The 23,200-nt window shown below is 37.7% G+C and overlaps 1 protein-coding gene across 4 annotated transcripts in view; it reads right to left on the reverse strand.

Moving 5' to 3' along the window:
* Positions 1-20,823, reverse strand: part of LOC137240890 (uncharacterized) — a 144,637-nt gene extending 123,814 nt beyond the window's left edge. For 2 of the 4 annotated variants that reach the window (XM_067767825.1, XM_067767824.1), the window contains exon 1: positions 20,648-20,823. The gene's annotated coding sequence lies outside the window, so the exon portion shown is untranslated. Of the gene's footprint in view, positions 1-20,227; positions 20,565-20,647 lie in introns of those variants that run through there. The other 2 variants (XM_067767823.1, XM_067767827.1) reach the window with 2 other exon arrangements.
* Between the last annotated feature and the right edge of the window lie 2,377 nt (positions 20,824-23,200).

A 23,200-nucleotide genomic window follows, 5' to 3' on the forward strand; every position in this document is an offset into this window, starting at 1 on the left:
CCCTGGGTTCACACGCCGTGCAAAGCAACATCAAAATTTTAGAAACAAGCTTTTTCAATTAGAAGAAAATTTTCCTAATCGTGGTCGCCCCTCGGCAGTGTTCGGCAAGCACACCGAGTGTATTTCTGCCATGACAAGCTCACAGTGAAAACTCATATGCCTTGCAGATGCCGTTCGGAGTCGGCATAAAACAAGTAGGTCCCGCCCCGCCAATTTGTAAGAAAAATTAAAAAGGAGCACGACGCAAATTGGAAGAGAAGCTCGGCCTAAAATCTCTTCGGAGGTTATCGCGCTTTACATTTATTTTTTTATTTAATTTCCTTTTACAATAAACTTTCTAAGTGAAATGTCATTGCTACAATACTATTTTTCTCTAAGATAGAGCTTATTTTTCTAGTCTACGACCCTTTTGAATATGCTTTGTATGAGAAAGTTTACAAGAAATATTTTGTGCTATAAGGAAAGTATGTATTCGCACTTTTATTGCGATATGTGATTTTTTCTGACTACCGAAACATAGAAAATTGCTCAGTCGAAAAAGTGGCAGTGCCACGCCCATTTTTAAAAATCTTTCAGTCTTCTAATTTTTTGTTATAAATCCATTTCGAAAGTAAAACACCATTGATATTAAATACTTTTTCGCAAAGGTGTGGCTTATTATATTCGTCTACAAACCTTTTAAAATTCTTTTATATGATTGTGGGCGTGGTCCTTAGCCCACCTCGTCCATTTTCTTTACAAATATTTCCTGCTATAAGGAAAAGATTTATTCTCAATATTATTACGATACGTTGATTTTGATTTGAGTTATGGCTCCCGAAACATAGAAAATTTCTTTACCATAAAAGGGGCAGTGCCACTCCCTTTTTCAAAAATTAAAAATTTTTCTTTTTCTTGTTATAATTTCACTTCGGAAATGAAACACCATTGATATCAAGCTTATATTGCAAATATATACCTTATTTTATTCATCAACACTCCACTTAAAAATCTTTTATACAAAAGTGACCTTCGTCCCAACCGATTTCGTTGATTTTTCTTTGAAATATTTTTTATACTAAAAGCATTTTCTTTCGAATTTTTTAATGATAGGTTTAACTCTTTTTGATTTATGATTAATAATATTTGTAAAATTGATTTTCCACAAGTAGGCGGTGCCACGCTCATTTTTTATTTGTATCAAGTGTCTCAGTATAAGTCCACACATCAATTTTCAACATTCTAGGTGTATTATTCACTAAATAATCAGGTTTTTTGTGTTTTCCAGAATTTTATATATTTATATGTAAAATCGGGCGTGGAAAGGAACACATATACCAAATTTTAATAAGATATCTCAATATTTATGTCTTTTTTAAGTAAATAGCATCCAATTAGCTCATAAACAACTAACTGAGAAACTAAGCTTATGTCCAAGCTTATTAGCTCCCTTGAACATTTTTATATTGGTTCGTTGTAACGGTAGAACTGGCTTTCATTTGTTTAACGATTCGCTGTTAGGCAACATTAAGTATAAGAACAAGCTAAATATCTATCTTGGAAATTTCTTCTGGAGAGTCGAATACGTTCAGCATAATAGGCGGCTTAGAGTATTTGCGCAGCAGGTATGCTTGTTGAAAGAGGCGACTTAAATACCCAAATTATTCAAGGGTTTCTGCAGCGTAACCCTTACAAAGGATTGCCAGCGTAATTTATAGCTTTGTCAACCCAATTGTCAACTTAAACTGCACATTTCGGATACCACTTGTTTAGCAGCCGAGGCTCTGGTGACCTCAAGTTCCTCATGGAAGTAGGGGTTGGGGGGCGGTTTGTCCTAGATGGTTAAATGTAGTCACACTAAATCGTTCCCGAGATGGTCGGGCTTGTACTTTAATGGTGCTTGTTACCAGTTTTCTATTGGGTGAGAAGTGTTTTTGACTATAGTGTAAAAAGGAAAAATAACAACATTTACACATTTTCTTATCTACATAATATGATTAATTGAATGTTTGAGTGGATTTGTGAGAGACAATGTTATAATCCACTGAGAGTCCTTAATTTAATATGTTTTTTATCTTCCAACAGCCTATTTCATTATTCATTCTAAAACCAACACTTTTATACTATAATACGTCTTAAGACTTTAGCACTAACAAAAAGAGGGCTAAATTTTCCTTCAGCTAATTAGTCACACCTGTTTGTTGCATGTCCGTAAGCAATTCTTTTACACCGCACGTACATAAATCGCGCGTTACAAAATCAAGCCCGTAACCATACATCCCAATAACAACGGCAATAAAGAGTAATAAATAAAAAAGGAAATCAAAAGAGAGGAACAAATTTTAAATCCTTTCAAACAACAACCATTTTTTTTTCTTTCTTTTGCCGTCATGAAACGGTCAACTAATCGGAAGTGCGTCTACTAAATTGATAATAAATGGTTCTTTAAAAAACGGGAAATTTGTTTCTAAGGATTGCTATTTATTTGTTTCCAAACAAATTACACTTACTGTTTAGGGAGCTGGAAGTACAAAATTTACCTGCTTTGATTTCTGCTGTGGGATGTAGCTGTGGTGGCGATGATGGTGGTTGTGATATGGCGCTTGGATGTTGCAGGCGGTTGAAGTTGGTGGCGGTGGCTCCTGAGCTGGATAATATGGCGTTCAGTTGGTCTGCAGCGGGTTCGGCTAAAAATTGTGTAAAAGCTAACTTATGCTTTATTTCTACTATTATAGCGGCCGTATAGATATTGCATATAACGTTGGTTCAAGCTAGCAAATAAGGCTGTTAACACTTAGGACTTCACTTCGCATATAGCTTACTAGTCCAGATTCATCAAGAGTTATGCACCATAAAAAAGTTATTAATGTTCAACGAGGATTCTTATACTGATTTTCACTTCAATAATTGCTTATTTTCCGTGATCACCTCACCAAATCAAATAAATAATATTATGCAGTGAAACTATTTCTTTTAATGTATTTTCTTTAAAAAGAGACTTTACAAATTTTTGTGTCACACCGAATGGAGAAAATTTCGAATAAATAATAAAAAGAAGTGTCAAAACAATAATATAAATGTATGTATGTACGTACATAGTCACATCTGTCAACCCATTGTTGGGGTTGCCAGAGAGGTGAAATACGCTCGCGTGTTAGCGTAAAATACAAACATTTCAAATTCTTAAGTTTAATAAATATGTACGTAATATGATATTACGTATTTGTACGTGCAAATAATTCAGAATGCGTACTTATACGTAAAAGGTACATATATCAATAAATTCAATATAAAATTCAGGTAAATTCAGGTTTAGGTTTCCTTAAGCCTAATTTCTATTAAATAGAAGGGTTGGCTGTTGGCGACTACGACAGTCGCTCAAACATCGTCCCCGCCCTAGGCGCGTTCAGCGGCTAGAGCCTCCTGTAGCTCCTTAAGGGTCCGCAATGCATCTCGAACGAGGATTTGGGACACTCTTCCTCTAGCGTTGGCGGTTTGCAGCCCTTGTGCGGTGCATCGAATGGTGCGTCGTGCGATGCTGGGTGCTGCTGAGGGAATGTTGTTTCCCGGGCGAGAACGGGATTGCCCGGTGGCGGCAGGGGGTGCCGGTACGGCGGATCTGCCAGGCCGGGGTGCCTGGATGGCGCGCTGGGCGCTTGGGGTAGCGTCCCGCCGATGGAGTAGGGAGTGATGTCGCGCTCCACAGATCCGGCATCTGTCGTATGAGCTGCACTCGCTGGTGATGTGAGATAATGCCAAGCAATTCAGGCAAAACTCATGGGCTCGTGCAAGCATCCATCTCTGGGGTGGTTTCATTTTTTTGAATATGACGCAGTTCCGAAGAGCGTGCTGACGGGTGCATATGCGGCACCGTCGGTAATCCGTTATAAGTGTCGAGCTGCGTGATTCATTGGCGCGGTTGGGAGCAACGATCTCCGACCGCACTGGTCTTCGTGACGACGACTGATTTGCACGATCCATAGCGATCTGTAATTACAGTTGTAAAAGTATTTTAGTGGAGAGAAATACTGATACAGGGGATTTCAGCTGGCATTATGTTGCAAAATACGACATATTAGTGACGGTGATGTGGTAAGAGTGGTCAGAGGTGGTTTGAGAGTAGCTACGAATTCTCCGGGTTTGCCCGAGAGGGTGGGCTTTCAATCTGAGGGAGGAAACAGAGCTTGACAAGTGGTCCTTCGACGCCACTAGGGAAACCAGCGCAGGAAAAACAAAAAATACCCATTTGCCAAAAAACCGTGAGTATTAAATGACATTTGAATACACCCTAAACACGGAAAAATATACATAAAAGAGAAAAATCAAGGCAATTTTCATTTTCGAGGATTAGAATTTCCCGCCAATAATCCTCATTTCCCGCCAAATTTTCTCAAGTTCCCACTAAAATTGCACATACCATTTCGTATATATATATATATATATACATATAGCAATAACCCCATATTGCAAAAATCAGTACGGTATATGTGCAAAGCAAAATAAGAAAAACTCAGTAGTTAGCTACAGTGGGCACACTTGCTAAAAGCACCCCTTATATTTTAATGCGACAAATCTCTTAATAATTTAAAATTTCCTCATTTTAAATTAAAATATCTCTTGTCGTTAATTAAATATATTGCACAACCTCTGCTAACTTCTGATTTTTCCCAATTTAAATTAATACGAAACGCAAAAAATATTTTCAAATCTCCATACTTGCGTATACATACATACGGATATACAAAAGAAAGAAAACGACATAAGCGGTGAAATAAAATATCGTGAACAGTGGTACAAGAGTGGTGCAGTGCGTATTATAGCACTTTTCTCGCATTAAATTTGCACGCTATAAATTCTCAATCCCCATTAAGAATTTCGATAAGCTACTAATTTCTCTCTCCTCCAAGCCCCTACAGTCCAACAAATCGAAGCTAAATAAGACTCCTCTAAGTCACACAAAAAAAAAAAAAAATACACATTTTTAGATAATCTCATACGTATCAAAATTATAATAATTTACCCCCGAGATACTTTTAATACGTATATATACATATATCTCACATAATTTTTCCCACGTATATTTAAACCACCCTCATATACATATATTAAATATAGTGCAAACGCAGCACAGTGGTAAAATTTTCTCAGTCTCACCCTCAAATAAATTTAACTTAAAAACTTTTTTTTGGTTTTGAAAAGTATTCTCTCTTGCTATTTAACGTGAATATAAACGTAACTCCCTCACACATAGTTAAAAGCAAATAAATACTCTCTATTCAAAAAAAAAAAGTTTTTTCTCTCTTAGTTAAATTTTATTAATTCTCAACTCTAAGCGACATAAAACAAAGCTCAAAAATGAGTGACGATGAAACCAAAAAAGGTGGCTCCAAAACTCAAGGAGTTAAAAAATTTAAAATCTCGTCTGCCCCCAAAAAATTTACATCCGAAACGGACAATTTTTTGGAATATTGTGCTCGGTTTAGGTCGACGTCGCTCCAAGACAACACGGAGTCCTCACTCAAAATAAAAAACTCGAATATAGAAAAATTCTGGAATAGAGTTCAAACCGTCTTCGATAAGATTGTCGAAACCCCAGATCAGGACCTGCCCGAAGATTTTCCAACATCTGCTAATAGCATATACAGGTCCTGTCTCATAGCATACGAAGACACAAAAGCCCAGATAGAAGACCAGCTTCACTTGCTTAAACAAGCAAATGCCCCCGCTCCCCCTACCGTCACACCAGCTCCATCTGACAACTCCGGTATTTCGCTGAAAATCCCTCCCTGCGATACCGAAATATTTTATGGTGGTTATGAAAAATGGCCCTCATTTCGTGACATGTTCACAGCCGTTTATATTAACCATCCCAAACTCTCCCAAGCGCAAAAATTGTATCACCTCAGATACAAAACCCAAGGAAAGGCAGCTCAAATAGTCAATCAATTTCCCTTGACTGACGACAACTTTGCCTTAGCGTGGGAAGCCCTAAAGGCCCGATACGAGAACAGACGAGTTCTCGTAGATAATCAAATACGGGCCCTAATGAACTTAAAAACGATCACCACGGAAAACAGTGAAGATATACAAAAGTTGCAATCCTCAGTAAATAATTGTCTTCAGATTCTCGCCACGCAACAGGTGTCCACAGATAACTGGGACCCCATACTTATTTATCTCGTGACCTCTAAACTCCCTGAAAATACAGTCACGTTATGGGAGCAGTCTCTGACTTCAAGAAGAGAACTTCCTAACTGGTCCCAAATGGACCAGTTCCTCACAACTCGATATGAAGTCGTAGAGCGAGTCGATCAATGGCGACCAAATAAATTTAAAGCCACCCCACAAGCTAGGCCACCATTCAAACCCCAGCAGTCGCATCCCTTTCAAAATAGATCGACCTCCCACACCCAATCTCATATGACAGAGCAGCGAACAATGTACAAGTGCGCTTTGTGTAAAACCTCATCTCACCCCCTTATAAGTTGCTTCAAATTTAAGAAGCTGTCGACCTCTGATCGCAGAAGGTTTGTGAGAGAAAACAATATGTGTTTCAATTGCCTCTCTCAGTCACACATATTGAAAGACTGTTCCAGTACTCAAACTTGCAATCAATGTCAAGATCGGCACAACTCAGTGCTTCACGAAGACACATCTCAAGTGCCGAAAAGACAACCCTCACGATTGCAAAGGACAGCCTCACAAGCCACCACCACGAATTCCACAGTCTCACCCGGTAATACTCCCGATCAAGCCAATGCTCTGGATGAAAGCCCTTCATGCTCGCAGAAAAGCCAAGTGCAATCGTTTTATTCCGAAAACGATTGTGAAATAATTTTACCCACGGCTATCGTTCCCGTAGAGCATAAAGGAGAAATTTTTAAACTACGAGCTCTTGTGGATCAGGGATCTGAACGAACCTTTATCTCTACCAGAGCCCAAGATAGACTCAAACTCCCATTCAAACCCTCTAGATTTGAAATATCAGGGATGGGCGGCAAGGTAGTTCAGACCTCAAACAAATTGTGCTCTCTGACTTTGGTATCCCCCGATTTCAAAACCAGAATAAGTGCAGAGGCAATAGTATTACCCCGGCTAACAAAAATGCTCCCCTCGCTTAAGCTCACTAGCGAGCTTCAAGCAAAATGGGCACACCTCAACCTCGCAGACTCGAACTGTCACTCCCCCTCGCAAATAGATCTCGTCCTAGGCAGTGATGTAATACCGCAAATCATCCAAAATGGCGTTGAGAAACTTTCCCCCCATCTTCTAGCGCAGAAAACTATTTTTGGATGGATTCTGAGCGGTAGAGCTCCTGTGTTGGTAAACGCTTTCTGCATGCAAGTGTCAGAAGTGTCGAACGAAGATCTTCACTCGCTATTGCGTAAATTCTGGGAATTGGAGGAAGTTCCCACCAAACCCCAAATAATCCCAGAAGACGAGTTTTGCGAAAATTTCTATGCAGCCACAACCTCACGCGATGATAACGGTCGTTATATCGTAAGGCTGCCGTTTAAACCCAGCTTCCCAGAGTCAATCTCATTATCCCACTCTCGGTCTTCAGCTCTAAGCCAGTTTCTTGGAATGGAGAGAAGTCTGCAGAAGAAAGGGGATTTAAAGACTCAATATGATAGTGTTCTAGAAGAATACCTCACCCTCGATCATATGGAGGAAACCGGCTCCTATGAAAAATTTGACGGAGGAAAATGCCTCTCATTTTATCTTCCTCATCACGCAGTTGTCAAACCCGAGAAAAAGACATCAAAGGTGCGGGTCGTGTTTAACGCCTCAAAGAAGTCGGCATCTGGACATGCGCTCAACGACGTTCTGTATACCGGCCCTACCCTCCAGCCCGATCTGATGCTTCTGATTCTCAAGTGGCGTACCTACCAATTTGTTTTTAACGGAGACGTAGAAAAAATGTATCGTCAAATCATAATGCATGAAGACGACAGAGACTATCAGAGGATCGTCTTTCGCTCATCTCCGAGCGACCCCATAAAAGACTATCGTCTGAAAACAGTCACATTTGGTGTGAACTGTGCCCCCTACCTCGCCATACGTACTCTTCACCAACTGGCCAAAGATGTAGAGGAAACTTTCCCCAAAGCCGTCCCTGTTTTGACGAAAGAAACATATGTAGATGCCATTGAGTGTGCTTGTAATTCTCAACTGGTTAGTGAAATATTCTAAAGACATAGTTTGAGTTTTTTAATTAAAAGCGAGGTTCTTCGGATGGTGTGCTAATACATCAGAGCCCAGTGCTCGCCTCCATATCACACTTTGAAGGGGTTCTTCAAATAGAAGATGAGGTGGCTCATTAGAGCGAAACCTCAGAGTGCCCAACTCTCGCCCCAAATTAAATAAATAGAGGTTTTTCTTGTAGAAAATGGGGTGCCAATACCTCAGAGCCGTCCCGTGCTCGCCTCCATATCACATTTTAAAGGGTTCTTCAAATAGAGGATGAGGTGGCTCAGTAGAGCGAAGCCTCAGAGCCTCCCAGTGCTCGCCCCCATATTAAATAAATAAAGGTGTACTGATGCTATGCATCCTCCCATGACTTAAATACACCAATAACACTAAAACTACCCAACTCAATAAATGGAATACATTAAATCAAAAACCCCATAAACTCAATACAGTCCATTAATAATAATAATTTAAAAATTTAAAAAAAGGAATGCTTGGTGGGAGTTGAACCCGCAACCCCGGGCGTTTGGTCGGGTACGTCAGCCACTGTGCCACGACTCATACGCTTACAAGCACATAAAATTACTCATTTATAACTCTTATTAAACTGCTCGCCCTCAATTGCCCAAAGCTTAGACATGGTCCTTCGAGCCGGATATGAACCAGCGACCTATGGATTCAGTTGCTTAAACAAGCAAATGCCCCCGCTCCCCCTACCGTCACAACAGGTCCACCCGATAACTCCGGTATTTCGCTAAAAATCCCTCCCTGCGATACCGAAATATTTTATGGTGGTTATGAAAAATGGCCCTCATTTCGTGACATGTTCACAGCCGTTTATATTAACCACCCGAAACTCTCCCAAGCGCAAAAATTGTATCACCTCAGATACAAAACCCAAGGAAAGGCAGCTCAAATAGTCAACCAATTTCCCTTGACTGACGACAACTTTGCCTTAGCGTGGGAAGCCCTAAAGGCCCGATACGAGAACAGACGAGTTCTCGTAGATAACCAAATACGGGCCCTGATGAACTTAAAAACTATCACTACCGAAAACAGTGAAGACATTCAAAGGTTGCAATCGTCGGTAAATAATTGCCTTCAAATTCTCGCCACGCAACAAGTCTCCACAGATAACTGGGACCCCATACTTATTTATCTGGTTACCTCTAAACTCCCAGAAAATACAGTCACGTTGTGGGAGCAATCTCTAACCTCAAGAAGAGAACTTCCCAACTGGTCCCAAATGGACCAGTTCCTCACAACGCGATACGAAGTGGTAGAAAGAGTTGATCAATGGCGCCCAAGTAAAAGTAAATTCACTCCTCCTCAAACTAGGCCGCCATTTAAACCCCAACAGTCGCATCCCTTTCAAAATAGATCGACCTCCCACACCCAATCTCATATGACAGAGCAGCGAACAATGTACAAGTGCGCTATGTGTAAAACCTCATCTCACCCCCTTATAAGTTGCTTCAAATTTAAGAAGCTGTCGACCTCTGATCGCAGAAGGTTTGTGAGAGAAAACAATATGTGTTTCAATTGCCTCTCTCAGTCACACATATTGAAAGACTGTTCCAGTACTCAAACTTGCAATCAATGTCAAGATCGGCACAACTCAGTGCTTCACGAAGACACATCTCAAGTGCCGAAAAGACAACCCTCACGATTGCAAAGGACAGCCTCACAAGCCACCACCACGAATTCCACAGTCTCACCCGGTAATACTCCCGATCAAGCCAATGCTCTGGATGAAAGCCCTTCATGCTCGCAGAAAAGCCAAGTGCAATCGTTTTATTCCGAAAACGATTGTGAAATAATTTTACCCACGGCTATCGTTCCCGTAGAGCATAAAGGAGAAATTTTTAAACTACGAGCTCTTGTGGATCAGGGATCTGAACGAACCTTTATCTCTACCAGAGCCCAAGATAGACTCCTGAAATTAAAAAATAAATCTTTAATTATGTTTCTCTTTACTCAAGCGCTTTTCAAAATCGGGTTTATCTTAAAATCTGCAAATTTAAACAAATATTTGATTTGAGCAAACCGAATAAATGCAACCAAACAATATTGGTATATAAAACGAAATAAAATAAATAAACAGAAAAAGAGGAAAAAAGTGCCGAATAGCAGATATCAAAATTGGGAATGAAATAAGTGAAGGAGAAATTTATAAAAAATGAGCGTAAGGTAAATAACTGGCTGAAAAAGTGCGTGGTTTGCCTGCACGAAGATATATACACAGACGTAAGCTAAAGCAATTCCTCGTGTAAGGTAAATATTTTAGTTTTTTATTTTTTTTTTCTTTTCTATATTAAGGCTGAATAGAAGGTTAAAAGAATTGTCCAACGTTGGACGCCTTTTGCCTTTGCTTCATGCCTATACAAATTTATAAATTTTCCGTGCAAGAAATATAGCGGTGACCTGTTACGAAACGGTCGAAAGCGTCTACAAAAATAAGTGAAAAATAAGTATGAAAGGTAAGTTCGGGTGAAACTTAATATTACATACCCAGCTGTGCACTTGAAACGCTGTTGTTGTTTACTTTGTATGTTTATAAGGCTGCGCAAGGCATTCAGGCGATTTTAATAATTTTGAGAGTAAACAGTTGTAGCCATAAAAACAATTTTTATACCAAATTTCGTTCGGATTGGGGGATTTTGGTTCGATTTATGGCATTAAATGTATTTTGAAAAGAGTTACAAAAACGGGGCGGGTCACGCCAATTTTCAAAGTTTATTTAAGTTTAGTTATTAGCTCAACCCTACCACTAATGTGGTAGAATATCTGTGAAATATGGTTAAATACCATAGAGTTAAGTTAAACTTTGTTAAGGTAAACTTAACATTAGGTAAAGTGGGCGTGGGCTTTAACCGCTTTTTACTATCTTCTCCCAGTGTATGTAATTTGGCGAGGATAGTTTCTCTTCCAAATTTCAATGTAATATCTTTAAAGGCTATTGATTTACGGCTTGTTTTATTTCCAAATTTTCAGTTTCTTAATGTTGGTGGTGCAAGGCTCATAATCCATAATTTTTCTAATTATATATTTTGCGTCATAAAAACAATCCACCTAAAAAATTTCTTTAGTTTAGCGATATTCGTTTTTGAAGCATCTAATTTGTTTCATTTTTCTAAATTTTCGATATCGAAAAAGTGGGCGTGGTTGTCGTTCCATTTCGCTCGTTTTCAATAAAAATCTATTCTGGGCGCAGATAAGCCCGTTAACCGAATTTTATGAAGATTTCTTAATGGCGGCAGCCGTGGTGTGATGGTAAAAAAAAATTTTTTCTAAACGAGGTCGACCCTCGGCAGTGTTTGGCAAGCACTCCGAGTGTATTTCTGCCATTAAAAGCTTCTCAATTAAAACTAATCTAGCTAGGCAGATGCCGTACAGAATCGGCATAAAACAAGTATGTCCAGTTCCGCCAATTTGTAGGAAAAATTTAAAAGAGCACGACGTAAATTGGAAGGGAAACTCGGCCTAAAATCTTTTCGCAGTTTATCGCGCCTTACATTTATTTTATTTATCTTAATATTTGCTCAAGTTATCGTGTCAAAAGACAGATAGATGGGCAGACGGACATGGCTTAATCAAACTTTTTTTTCGATACTGATGATTTTGATTTATGGAAGTCTACATCTACATGTCTCGATTACTTTATGCCTGTACCACCAACTTTTATCCAATCAAAGTTATAATATCCTGTGTACAAGTACAGCTGGGTATAATAATAATGATCAGGACGTATTCCTCTTCCCAAAGCAAATGTGTATTTGACATGCAAAGTTTTGCTCTCGTATGAGCCATAGAACAGCAAAGTTATGAAAATAGCAGCAGGGTATAAAACAAAAACAAGCAAATTGGCTTGATAGTAGCAACAGTTGATTTGCCCTATACGAGCTTCATAAATTTTTGTATATTTGTGTACGTGCAAAACACTGCTAGCTTTTTTGAAGAGAAATTGAAAAATGAAAAAACAATAACAATAAACCATTGAAAGAAAGTTAAAAGTCAAATAAATTTATGCGGTATGAAAGAACTTCGCATCGCAAAAGCAATAAACGTGTTAATATAGCACCACTTACTTTTTTCTTATATTACACTTGATCTCTTTTTTCAGTTTGCGTAGTTTCTGTGGTTATGGCAAGTTTGGCATACAAGGAGATTTCGCAAAGCAAACAATTTAGTAATCCAAAACTTCATTTATCGATTTATAAAATTTGGCAGTTAGTTTAAAAGTTTTGTTTGCTGTTGTTACCTGTTTGTAGATACAATCTCTGCACATATATCTATGTACCTAAAAATGTGTCTAGACATTCGCAGAATGGACTAAATAACAGACATTTTTTTTCTTATTTTTAGAACTTTTCACAAACGACAAAACAGCATTAATCAATAAGTAATTTTGTGAGCTCGACATGAATAATGAACACTCAACTAACATTAAGTAAAATGAGCAATTCAAAAGATACATAATTGTGATAGAGGAGGTATATTCACAAGCTTTGTTATAGCTTTTCTAGAATGGTGCAGGTAAATGTGACTTTGATAAGAAGTGTTAAAATTTAGGTATGGTATGTTAGATTAAAATCATCCATCAATAAAGACTTCAAATAGACTGGGTTCGCATGTGATTAGGAAACGGAGAAATCATATTAAGTAACTTTCATAACTTATGTTTTAAAGTAAGTCTGTTCTATTTTTATACTCAGTTGAGCAGAGCTCACAGAGTATATTAAGTTTGATTGGATAACGGTTGGTTGTACATATATAAAGGAATCGAGATAGATATAGACTTCCATATATCAAAATAATCAGGATCGAAAAAAAATTTGATTGAGCCATGTCCGTCCGTCCGTCCGTCCGTCCGTCCGTCCGTCCGTTAACACGATAACTTGAGTAAATTTTGAGCTAACTTGATGAAATTTGGTATGTAGGTTCCTGAGCACTCATCTCAGATCGCTATTTAAAATCAAGGATATCGGACGATAACCACGCCCACTTTTTCGATATCGAAAATTTCGTAAAACCGAGAAAGTGCGATAATTCATTACCAAAGACAGATAAAGCGACGAAACTTGGTAGATAAGTTGAATTTATGACGCAGAATAGAAAATTAGTAAAATTTTGGACAATGGGCGTGGCACCGCCCACTTTTAAAAGAAGGTAATTTAAAATTTTTGCAAGCTGTAATTTGTCAGTCATTGAAGATATCATGATGAAATTTGGCAGGGACGTTACTCCTATTACTATATGTACGCCTAACAAAAATTAGCAAAATCGGAGAAAGACCACGCCCACTTTTAAAAAAAATTTTTTTTAAAGTAAAATTTTAACAAAAAATTTAATATCTTTACAGTATATAAGTAAATTATGTCAACATTCAACTCCAGTAATGACATTGTACAACAAAATACAAAAATAAAAGAAAATTTCAAAATGGGCGTGGCTCCGCCCTTTTTCATTTAATTTGTCTAGGATACTTTTAACGCCATAAGTCGAACAAAAATTAACCAATCCTTTTGAAATTTGGTAGGGGCATAGATTTTATGATGCTAACTGTTTTCTGTGAAAACGGGCGAAATCGGTTAATGCCACGCCCAGTTTTTATACACAGTCGTCCGTCTGTCCTTCCGCATGGCCATTAACACGATAACTTGAGTAAATTTTGAGGTATCTTGATGAAATTTGGTACGTAGGTTCCTGAGCACTCACCTCAGATTGCTATTTAAAATGAACAATATCGGACTATAACCACGCCCACTTTTTCGATATCGAAAATTTCGTAAAACCATAAAAGTGCGATAATTCATTACCAAAGACAGATAAAGCGACGAAACTTGGTAGATGAGTTGAATTTATGACGCAGAGTAGAAAATTAGTAAAATTTTGGACAATGGGCGTGGCACCGCCCACTTTTAAAAGAAGGTAATTTAAAATTTTGCAAGCTGTAATTTGTCAGTCGTTGAAAATATCATGATGAAATTTGGCAGGGACGTTACTCCTATTACTATATGTACGCCTAATAAAAATTAGCAAAATCGGAGAAGGACCACGCCCACATTTAAAAAAATTTTTTTTTTAAGTAAAATTTTAACAAAAAATTTAATATCTTTACAGTATATAAGTAAATTATGTCAACATTCAACTCCAGTAATGACATGGTGCAAAAAATACAAAAATAAAAGAAAATTTCAAAATGGGCGTGGCTCCGCCCTTTTTCATTTAATTTGTCTAGGATACTTTTAACGCCATAAGTCGAACAAAAATTAACCAATCCTTTTGAAATTTGGTAGGGGCATAGATTTTATGATGATAACTGTTTTCTGTGAAAACGGGCGAAATCGATTGATGCCACGCCCAGTTTTTATACACTGTCGTTCGTCTGTCCTTCCGCATGACCGTTAACACGATAACTTCAGCAAAAATCGACATATCTTTAATGAACTTAGTTCACGTACTTACTTGAACTCACTTTATTTTGGTATGAAAAATGAACGAAATCCGACAATGACCACGCCCACTTTTTCGATATCGAAAATTAGGAAAAATGAAAAAAATGCCATAATTCTATACCAAATACGAAAAAAGGGATGAAACATGGTGAGGTAATTGGATTGGTTTATTGACACGAAATATAACTTTAGAAAAAACTTTATAAAATGGTTGTGATACCTACCATATTAAGTAGAAGAAAATGAAAAAGTTCCGCAGGGCGAAATAAAAAACCCTTAAAATCTTGGCAGGTATTACATATATAAATAAATTAGCGGTATCCAACAGATGATGTTCTGGGTCACCCTGGTCCACATTTTGGTCGCGATCTGGAAAAAGCCTACACATATACAACTACCACCACTCCCTTTTAAAACTCTCATTAACACCTTTCATTTGATACCCATATCGTACAAACGCATTCTAGAGTCAACCCTGATCCACCTTTATGGCTATATCCCTAAATGGCGTCCACCTATAGAACTATGGCCCACTTCCTCATAAAATACTCTTTAACACCTTTCATTTAATACCCATATCGTACAAACGCATTCTAGAGTCACCCCTGGTCCACCTTTATAGCGATATCTCGAAAAGGCGACCACCTATACAACAACCACCACTCCCTTTTAAAACCCTCATTAATACCTTTAATTTGATACCCATATCGTACAAACACATTCTAGAGTCACCCCTGGTCCACCTTTATGGCGATATTTCGAAACGGCGTCCACCTATAGAACTAAGGCCCACTCCCTTTTAAAATGCTCATTAACACCATTCGTTTGATGCCCATATTGTACAAACAAATTCTAGGGTATCCCCTGGTCCACCTTTGTGGCGATATCTCGAAACGGCGTCCACCCATGGAACTAAGGATTACTCCCATTTAAAATACTCATTAACACCTTTCTTTTGATACCCATATCGTACAAACAAATTCTAGGGTCTCCCCTGGTCCACCTTAATGGCGATATCTCGAAACGGCGTCACTCGCTTTTAAAATACTCATTAACACCTTTCTTTTGATACCCATATTGTACAAACAAATTCTAGGGTCACCCCTGGTCCACCTGTATGGCGATATTTCGAAACGGCGTCCAGCAATAGAACTAAGGCCCACTCCCTTTTCAAATACTCATTAACACCTTTCGTTTGATACCCATATTGTACAAACGTATTCTAGAGTCACCCCTGGTCCATCTTAATGGCGATATCTCGAAACGGCGTCACTCGCTTTTAAAATACTCATTAACACCTTTCTTTTGATACCCATATTGTACAAACAAATTCTAGGGTCACCCCTGCTCCACCTGTATGGCGATATTTCGAAACGGCGTCCACCAATAGAACTAAGGTCCACTCCCTTTTAAAATACTCATTAACACCTTTCGTTTGATACCCATATTGTACAAACGTATTCTAGAGTCACCCCTGGTCCACCTTTATGGCGATATCTCGAAACGGCGTCCACCTATGGAACTAAGGATTACTCCGCTTTAAAATACTCATTAACACCTTTCTTTTGATACCCATATCGTACAAACAAATTCTAGGGTCTCCCCTGGTCCACCTTAATGGCGATATCTCGAAACGGCGTCACTCGCTTTTAAAATACTCATTAACACCTTTCTTTTGATACCCATATTGTACAAATAAATTCTAGAGTCACCCCTGGTCCACCTTTATGGATATATCTCGAAACGGCGTCCACCAATGGAACTAAGGATTACTCCCTTTTAAAATACTCATTAACACCTTTCATTTGATACCCATATCGAACAAACAAATTCTAGAGTCAACCCTGATCCACCTTTATGGCGATATCCCTAAATGGCGTCCACCTATAGAACTATGGCCCACTCCCTCATAAAAAACTCTTTAATGCCTTTCATTTGATACACATGTCATACAAACACATTCCAGGGTTTCCCTCGGTTCATTTTCCTACATGGTTATTTTCCCTTATGTTGTCACCATAGCTCTCAACTGAGTATGTAATTTTCGGTTACACCCGAACTTAACCTTCCTTACTTGTTATATACTAAAATTTATTTTTATTTATTAATTTATTTTTTCTTTTAATCACCAACAAAGATACTTCCAAACTGCTTATTACAAACTACCGAGAAAGACACTAGTTCCAAACTATTGCAGAACTATTGCACTAAGCGTCGATACTAGTTCTAATTCTGTCCCACTCGCGGATCTTTAAATTTACGTCTTTAACATTTTAATACCCTACGAAATAGCAATTTTCCAAAAATTTTCCAAAATTTAAGTTTTTGTTTCCACCACCTTATTTATCTTCAGTAATGAATAACCCCATTTTTAAATTTTTCGAAATTTCGAAATCAATTTTTTTTTTAAGTGGACGTGGTCGGAAACCGATTTTAAACATTTTCTTTAAGTGAATTATAATGGTAAGGATAATGTCCGTGCCAAATTCAGACACAATAGAATTGACGTCCCACAAGACTTTTTTATTTCTTTGTATTATATGTTGACGGTGCCGCGTCCATTTCCCAAAATTCTTCCAAGGATCTGTCAAAAATTCAATTTACACATAAAACTTTATCGGTCTTTGATAAAAAATCATCGTACTTCTACAATTTTCGATATCGAAAAAGTAGGCACTATTTCATTTCTCTCATTTTCAGTATCAATATGTTATGTGTCTAGAAAAGCCAGAGTACCAAATTTCGTAAACCTATAGCAATTTTTACTCAATTTATTCTGCTATGGAACGGACGGACATGGCTTAGTGAAAATATCTATCGATAATTGTTTGGTAATTTTGATATAAGAAAGTATAAATCTATCTCGATTACATACATTACATACTACCGTTATCCTATTAAAGTTATAATATCCTTGTGTAAAAATATGCGCTAAATAAAAAAAAGTATAAATAAATGCACGACTTGGATAAAGAGTATATTTTCAAAAGCAAATTATAGCGTTAGGACGCTGTAGGGGAGTCATCAAGCAGTTATACAATATTTCTAGTAGTAATAGTTCGATAGTACAGAACAAGAGTGATGAATTTCGTATATACGTTTGATTTTATTACAGTAGTATGACGATTTACTTCAATTATCTCATCAACTTTCTCGTTACCATACACTGAAGGAAATGGTGCTAGTAAAATCAACAAATCGGTTCCGTTGTTCTTGACTTAACGGAGATTCGGTGAAATTGATCGAATTATGGTTAATTCGACCGATTTCTTTCTCAAAGGAACAAATTAGTTTAGTCACTTCAACAGAAGAGAAATTGTCGCTCTTAAGTTAACAAAATTCTGTAAAATTGACAGATCCCTGGTCAATATAACTGATTTTCCTGTTAACACAACCGATCTCAATGTTATTTCAAGAGCGACCAACAGTCATTACATGAGCAAATTTCAAAGAGAGTTTTACGCTCACTGCGCTCTCTACTTTGTACTTATGACGATGGTGCCACTTGTTAAAAAAAACACCAAAATAAGAAAACTATCAACTCGAAAAAACACACAAAATGGGAAACAACAAAAAGCAAGTTTTTCAGTTATCAATACAAAACGAAAAAACCTTTTTTTGAATTTACTGTGCAAAAAATTATGAGATACCGGAACACCTATTTATCGGGTACAATTTTGCAACTTCTCCTCAAAGCGAAATGCAAAATTGCGCCCTCTTGTTGCAAAAGTTTTGTTTGAATGAACAGGATTTTTCCAAAGTTAGTAACATTTTGTTCAAGTTTTTACGAATTTTCACTCACGCGAACGAATTTAATAAGATAATAAAAAAACATGCTTTTTTAAAGTTGATGTTTCCGACAAAATAAAAGTTTGAGTTGTTTTGGAATCGTTTCAACTTAAAGTGTGACGAAAATTTAACTTGCCGAATTACATGTAAAGTTACTCCAGTGGTGAATTACCTTCTAGCGATTTGATTCTTTACTTTCCTATAACATAAATTTCTCTATTTAAAATATTATGTCAAACATTTATACTGCAAGTTTTGTTCGAAACAATCAAATGAGGCAACTACATTCTAGAGAAGAAATTGAGAATAAGCTGAGCTGCAACTGAAAGAATTGAGAATCAGTTTTGTGACTACTATTTTCATTTCTATTTGCAAAACGAAGTTCAAACCTATAAACTAAATAAATCATAAAATATAAAATTTGGTGAAAGTGCGTTTAATAAAAAAAAATAATAAAATGTATAATGTTTAATGTGTGCCAGCATATTTGATGTAAGCCCAATTGACTTTCGGTTAGTAAGTGCCATCGTCGTGTTATGGTAGCGTGCCCCGCCTACCACATCGAATGCCCTGGGTTCACACCACGGGCAAAGCAACATCAAACGTTTAGAAATAAGGTTTTTCAATTAGAAAAAATTTTTTCTAAGCGGGGTCGCCCCTTGGCAGTGTTTGGCAAGCGCTGTGAGTGTATCTCTGCCACGAAAGACTCTAAGTGAAAACTCATCTGCCTTGCAGATGCCGTTCGGAGTCGGCATAAAACATGTAGGTCCAGTCCGGCCAATTTGTAAGGAAAATCAAGAGGGGCACGACGCAAATTGGAAGAGAAGCTCGGCCTTAGATCTCTTCGGAGGTTGTCACGCCCTACATTTATTTATTTATATGGCAACATAGGTACTTTCGTACAAATTTGTTTCAACAACTTTTTTTGTTCATTTGACTACTAAAACGGTCAATTACGAATCAAAGATTTGTGCGCAGTTGATTCACCATCTTGTTGCGATGGATAAAAATTAACAGAAATTTCGGTTGAATTGACCCGTATTTCGTTTGATTTTATCAGTCTTTTTCTTTCAGTGTAACAACATATTACAGCGAACAGATACCTAAATAAGTTCAATGGTACTGATTTAGTAGCTAGAAGTGTGTAGCAACTTATATTGGATAACCGAAATTTTGAGCATAGCTCTGCACTTTTCCTGAATTTTTCAGACTAATCGACCTTTTGTTAATCCGTCCTTACTTGCTTGTTCTTGAATATCTGTGGTAAGCCAAATTGCTTATTCTGGTTAACCGTTTAATGCAATTTCCGCTTTGTTTTCGGCCACCGTGTGTGATGGTAGCGTACCCCGCCTACAACACCGTATGCCCTGGGTTCACACCCCGGGCAAAGCAACATCAAATTTTAGAAATAAGATTTTTCAGTTAGAAGAACATTTTTCTAAGCGGGGTCACCCCTCTGCAATGTTTGGCAAGTGCTCCGGGTGTATTTCTGCCACGAAAAGCTCTCAGTGAAAACTCATCTGCCTTGCAGATGCCGTTCGGAGTCGGCATAAAACATGTAGGTCCCGTCCGGCCAATTTGTAGGGAAAATCAAGAGGAGCACGACGCAAATTGGAAGAGAAGCACGGCCGTAGATCTTTTCGGAAGTTAGCGCCTTACATTTGTTCATTTTTTTTTTCGTTAAATTTTCGCGAATACTTTTGAAACATCTTCGAGAGGAATTTACATATTTCCAAACACAAAATTCATGGATTTATTTCTTAAATTATCGAAAGTAAAAAAGAAAAATTTAATGTACGAAATTTGATTACCACTGCTATTTTTTGCTGACAACTGTATATTTTATTATTATTTTTTTTTATAAGAATATGAGTGTGAGTATGTATACTCTTTTACTAACACTTTTTATGAATATTTTTGAAATCTTTTTTTCTTTTACTTGCTTGATACACAAAAACCCTTTATAAATCAAAGTTTGTTTTCTCACAAATTGTTTTGTGGCACATATAATTTACGATGTAATTGTTTTATTTTCTCATTAACTTTTAAAAATCAATTTCAATTCACGACTTTTTTTACTTTTTGCGAAGCTTTAACACATTAACTATTTAATTGCACTTTGAACGCATTAATTGCAAAAGCAACAAAAAATTGGCGCGCTTAAGCAAATAATTCTGCACAAAGTAAACACAACACAAAATTACTGCACCACCAGCAAAAACAAAAATCACCTGTTTAATCAGGCAGGTGAAGTATTATTTTTTTATTTATATATACAAGTCTGTATTTGCACATGCACGTGTGCTTATTTCCGACGTAGTGTGAATTCATAAATACAAAAGCACACAATGGAATAGCAAATTTCCTTTAAATGCATACGCAAACAGAAATTAACGCGAGCGCTTTATCGTTTCGTACCTTCCGGCGAGTGCGTTGCCAATCAACTGAATTGTATGAGCGAAGGCACCACATAACTTCCTGCATTTGTTCGTTGCTCAAACGATGTAATATGCCGATACATACGCTTCATTTTTATTTCGACAACTATGTTGTGGCGCATGCTGGGGGTTAACAGATTGTAGCGGAAGAGTGGTGTGGTTTCAACAAACAACAAATAAAGGCTGGATAATATGCAATTGCCATCATAAACAGCAAACTGGTAGAGCAACAAGCCGAAACTTGAATGTAAATAAAAACAACTGTCATGCAGCAAATAGCATGGCAATTGCGTGTATGCGTGTGTGTATGAGCACACACAGTGTTCATTGTTGAGCAGTGCGCCTACGTATAGGCAGCATAAAATGAACACAAATGAGTCACAAGCAAGCATAGCACACAGGTGTTCGCTGTGAAAGTGAGAGCAGAGCATTTAGTAAGGATAGAATGAATTAAAAAGAGACAACATAAAATGCCAGAAGAGAGTTATTTTGAAATGAATAATGCAAGAGCTTATATTACGGGAGCTTTTTGCGTTGTTGTTATCAGCTTTTCCTCCACTGGCATTGATAATGAAAATTGATTGTCAATGATAAGGCTGTTAAAAGTAAAGTTAATAGTATGTGTAAGTGTGCGTTTAATGGTATTTACTCATTAACTTGCAAGAATATTTTTAGCGAAATTAGAAAAGAGTTTATCGGCTGCGGGTGTTGCTAACAACATATTGCATACTTTAATTTATGGATATGATGAGGAAATATTTTTAAACTCAAAGTACACGTGTATCTACTATGTCAAGTAAATCTACTATCTAACCTCATGTAAAAGTTTTTGTTTCAGAATTACGCTAACTTATTTAACTAAATCAACAAGTTTATTTTTATCTTTTTTGTATATCATCTGCATCCTAGGCCGATCGGGAGCACGAAAGGCAATGTAGCCTCCCTCCACCTGCCTCTTCCAAATCAGTGGTGGTCTCCTCTCCTCCTATATATACAAATACGGGTTTCCATTGTGCCACTTTCTTGGCCGGAACGTTTTGCTCTATTCGAATAACGTGAGTTGGCCAGAGAAGCCCCAGTGCTTTTACTCTTTGTACTATCTTCATCTTTGGGTAAAGCTGTACAGCTCATACTTCCTTCGATACTACCCGTCGACATCACTATCACTTCAAAGGCAAAGTTACAATTTTCACTCACTTAAATAAAAAAAATAAATGTAAGGCGCGATAACCTCCGAAGAGATCTAAGGCCGAGCTTCTCTTCCAATTTGCGTCGTGCTCTTCTTGATTTTCCCTACAAACTGGCCGGACGGACCCTACATGTTTTACGCCGACTCCGAACGGCATCTGCAAGACAGATGAGTTTTCATTGAGAGCTTTTCATGGCAGAAATATACCCGGAGCGCTCACCGAAAACTGTTGAGGGGCAACCCCTCGAATAATTGAAAAACCTTATTTCTACAAATTTTTATGTTGCTTTGCCCGGGGTGTGAACCCAGGGTCTTCGGTGTGGTAGGCGGAGCACGCTACCCTTATACCACGGCGGCCGCCACTTCACTCACTTAATGAGTTCAAAGTAGCACTTGTTTTCCACCAATTTTTATATTCTAAGTATATGCAATACCAATGTAAAGGTTAAAGCAAAATGGAAGAGCTTCTTTTAATTTTTCTTAAAAAAATCAATTGTCCACATAGTATTCCAAATAGACCAAAGTAGTTGACTAAATTGGGCTCTAATCTTCGCAATGAGGGATTTAGTTTATTGGCACTTGTTTCCAAACTGTTTTTCTACCATCTTCATTCCCGAAATATATTGTGGAGTAAATCAAGCCGCTCACCAACGAAAAGTACTCCTAGCGCTATACCTGTATAAAAGTCTTTAAAATGATCAACAATGGCACACTATTACAAACCAAAATATGTCCTAAAAGTTGAACAACGAATTCCATAGGTCGTCGGCAGGCATCGGTTTCAGTTTATGAGTCCCAGCAGTAGAGAACGTTGTTTCCTATCCTGATTACTGTACGATGAAAGCAACGCCTCGCGACCCTTTCTTAGATGAGCGAAGCTTTAAAATAAACGACTATCTCCTCAGCTTTTCAAGTTCTTTCAATTTGTGTAAATTCTTATCAGTGACCTTATTTACGACGTGCCAGTACGCTATCGACTGCCAAATACCCACACGTGTACAGGACTTTCGATATTGACCTACACTCTTGAGGAAATGCAGCCGCAATTTCCGCTGCAAATTCTCTAGTCTACCGCAAGCAGGACATGAAGCAGAGTCAAAAAAATTCTGACAATTTAAGCAATCAGCCTGCCGCACTTTTATTACTATACATCATAC

Source organism: Eurosta solidaginis, chromosome 2 (genome assembly GCF_040869045.1).
Source record: "Eurosta solidaginis isolate ZX-2024a chromosome 2, ASM4086904v1, whole genome shotgun sequence".
In the NCBI taxonomy this organism is placed as follows: Eukaryota; Metazoa; Arthropoda; class Insecta; order Diptera; family Tephritidae; genus Eurosta; species Eurosta solidaginis.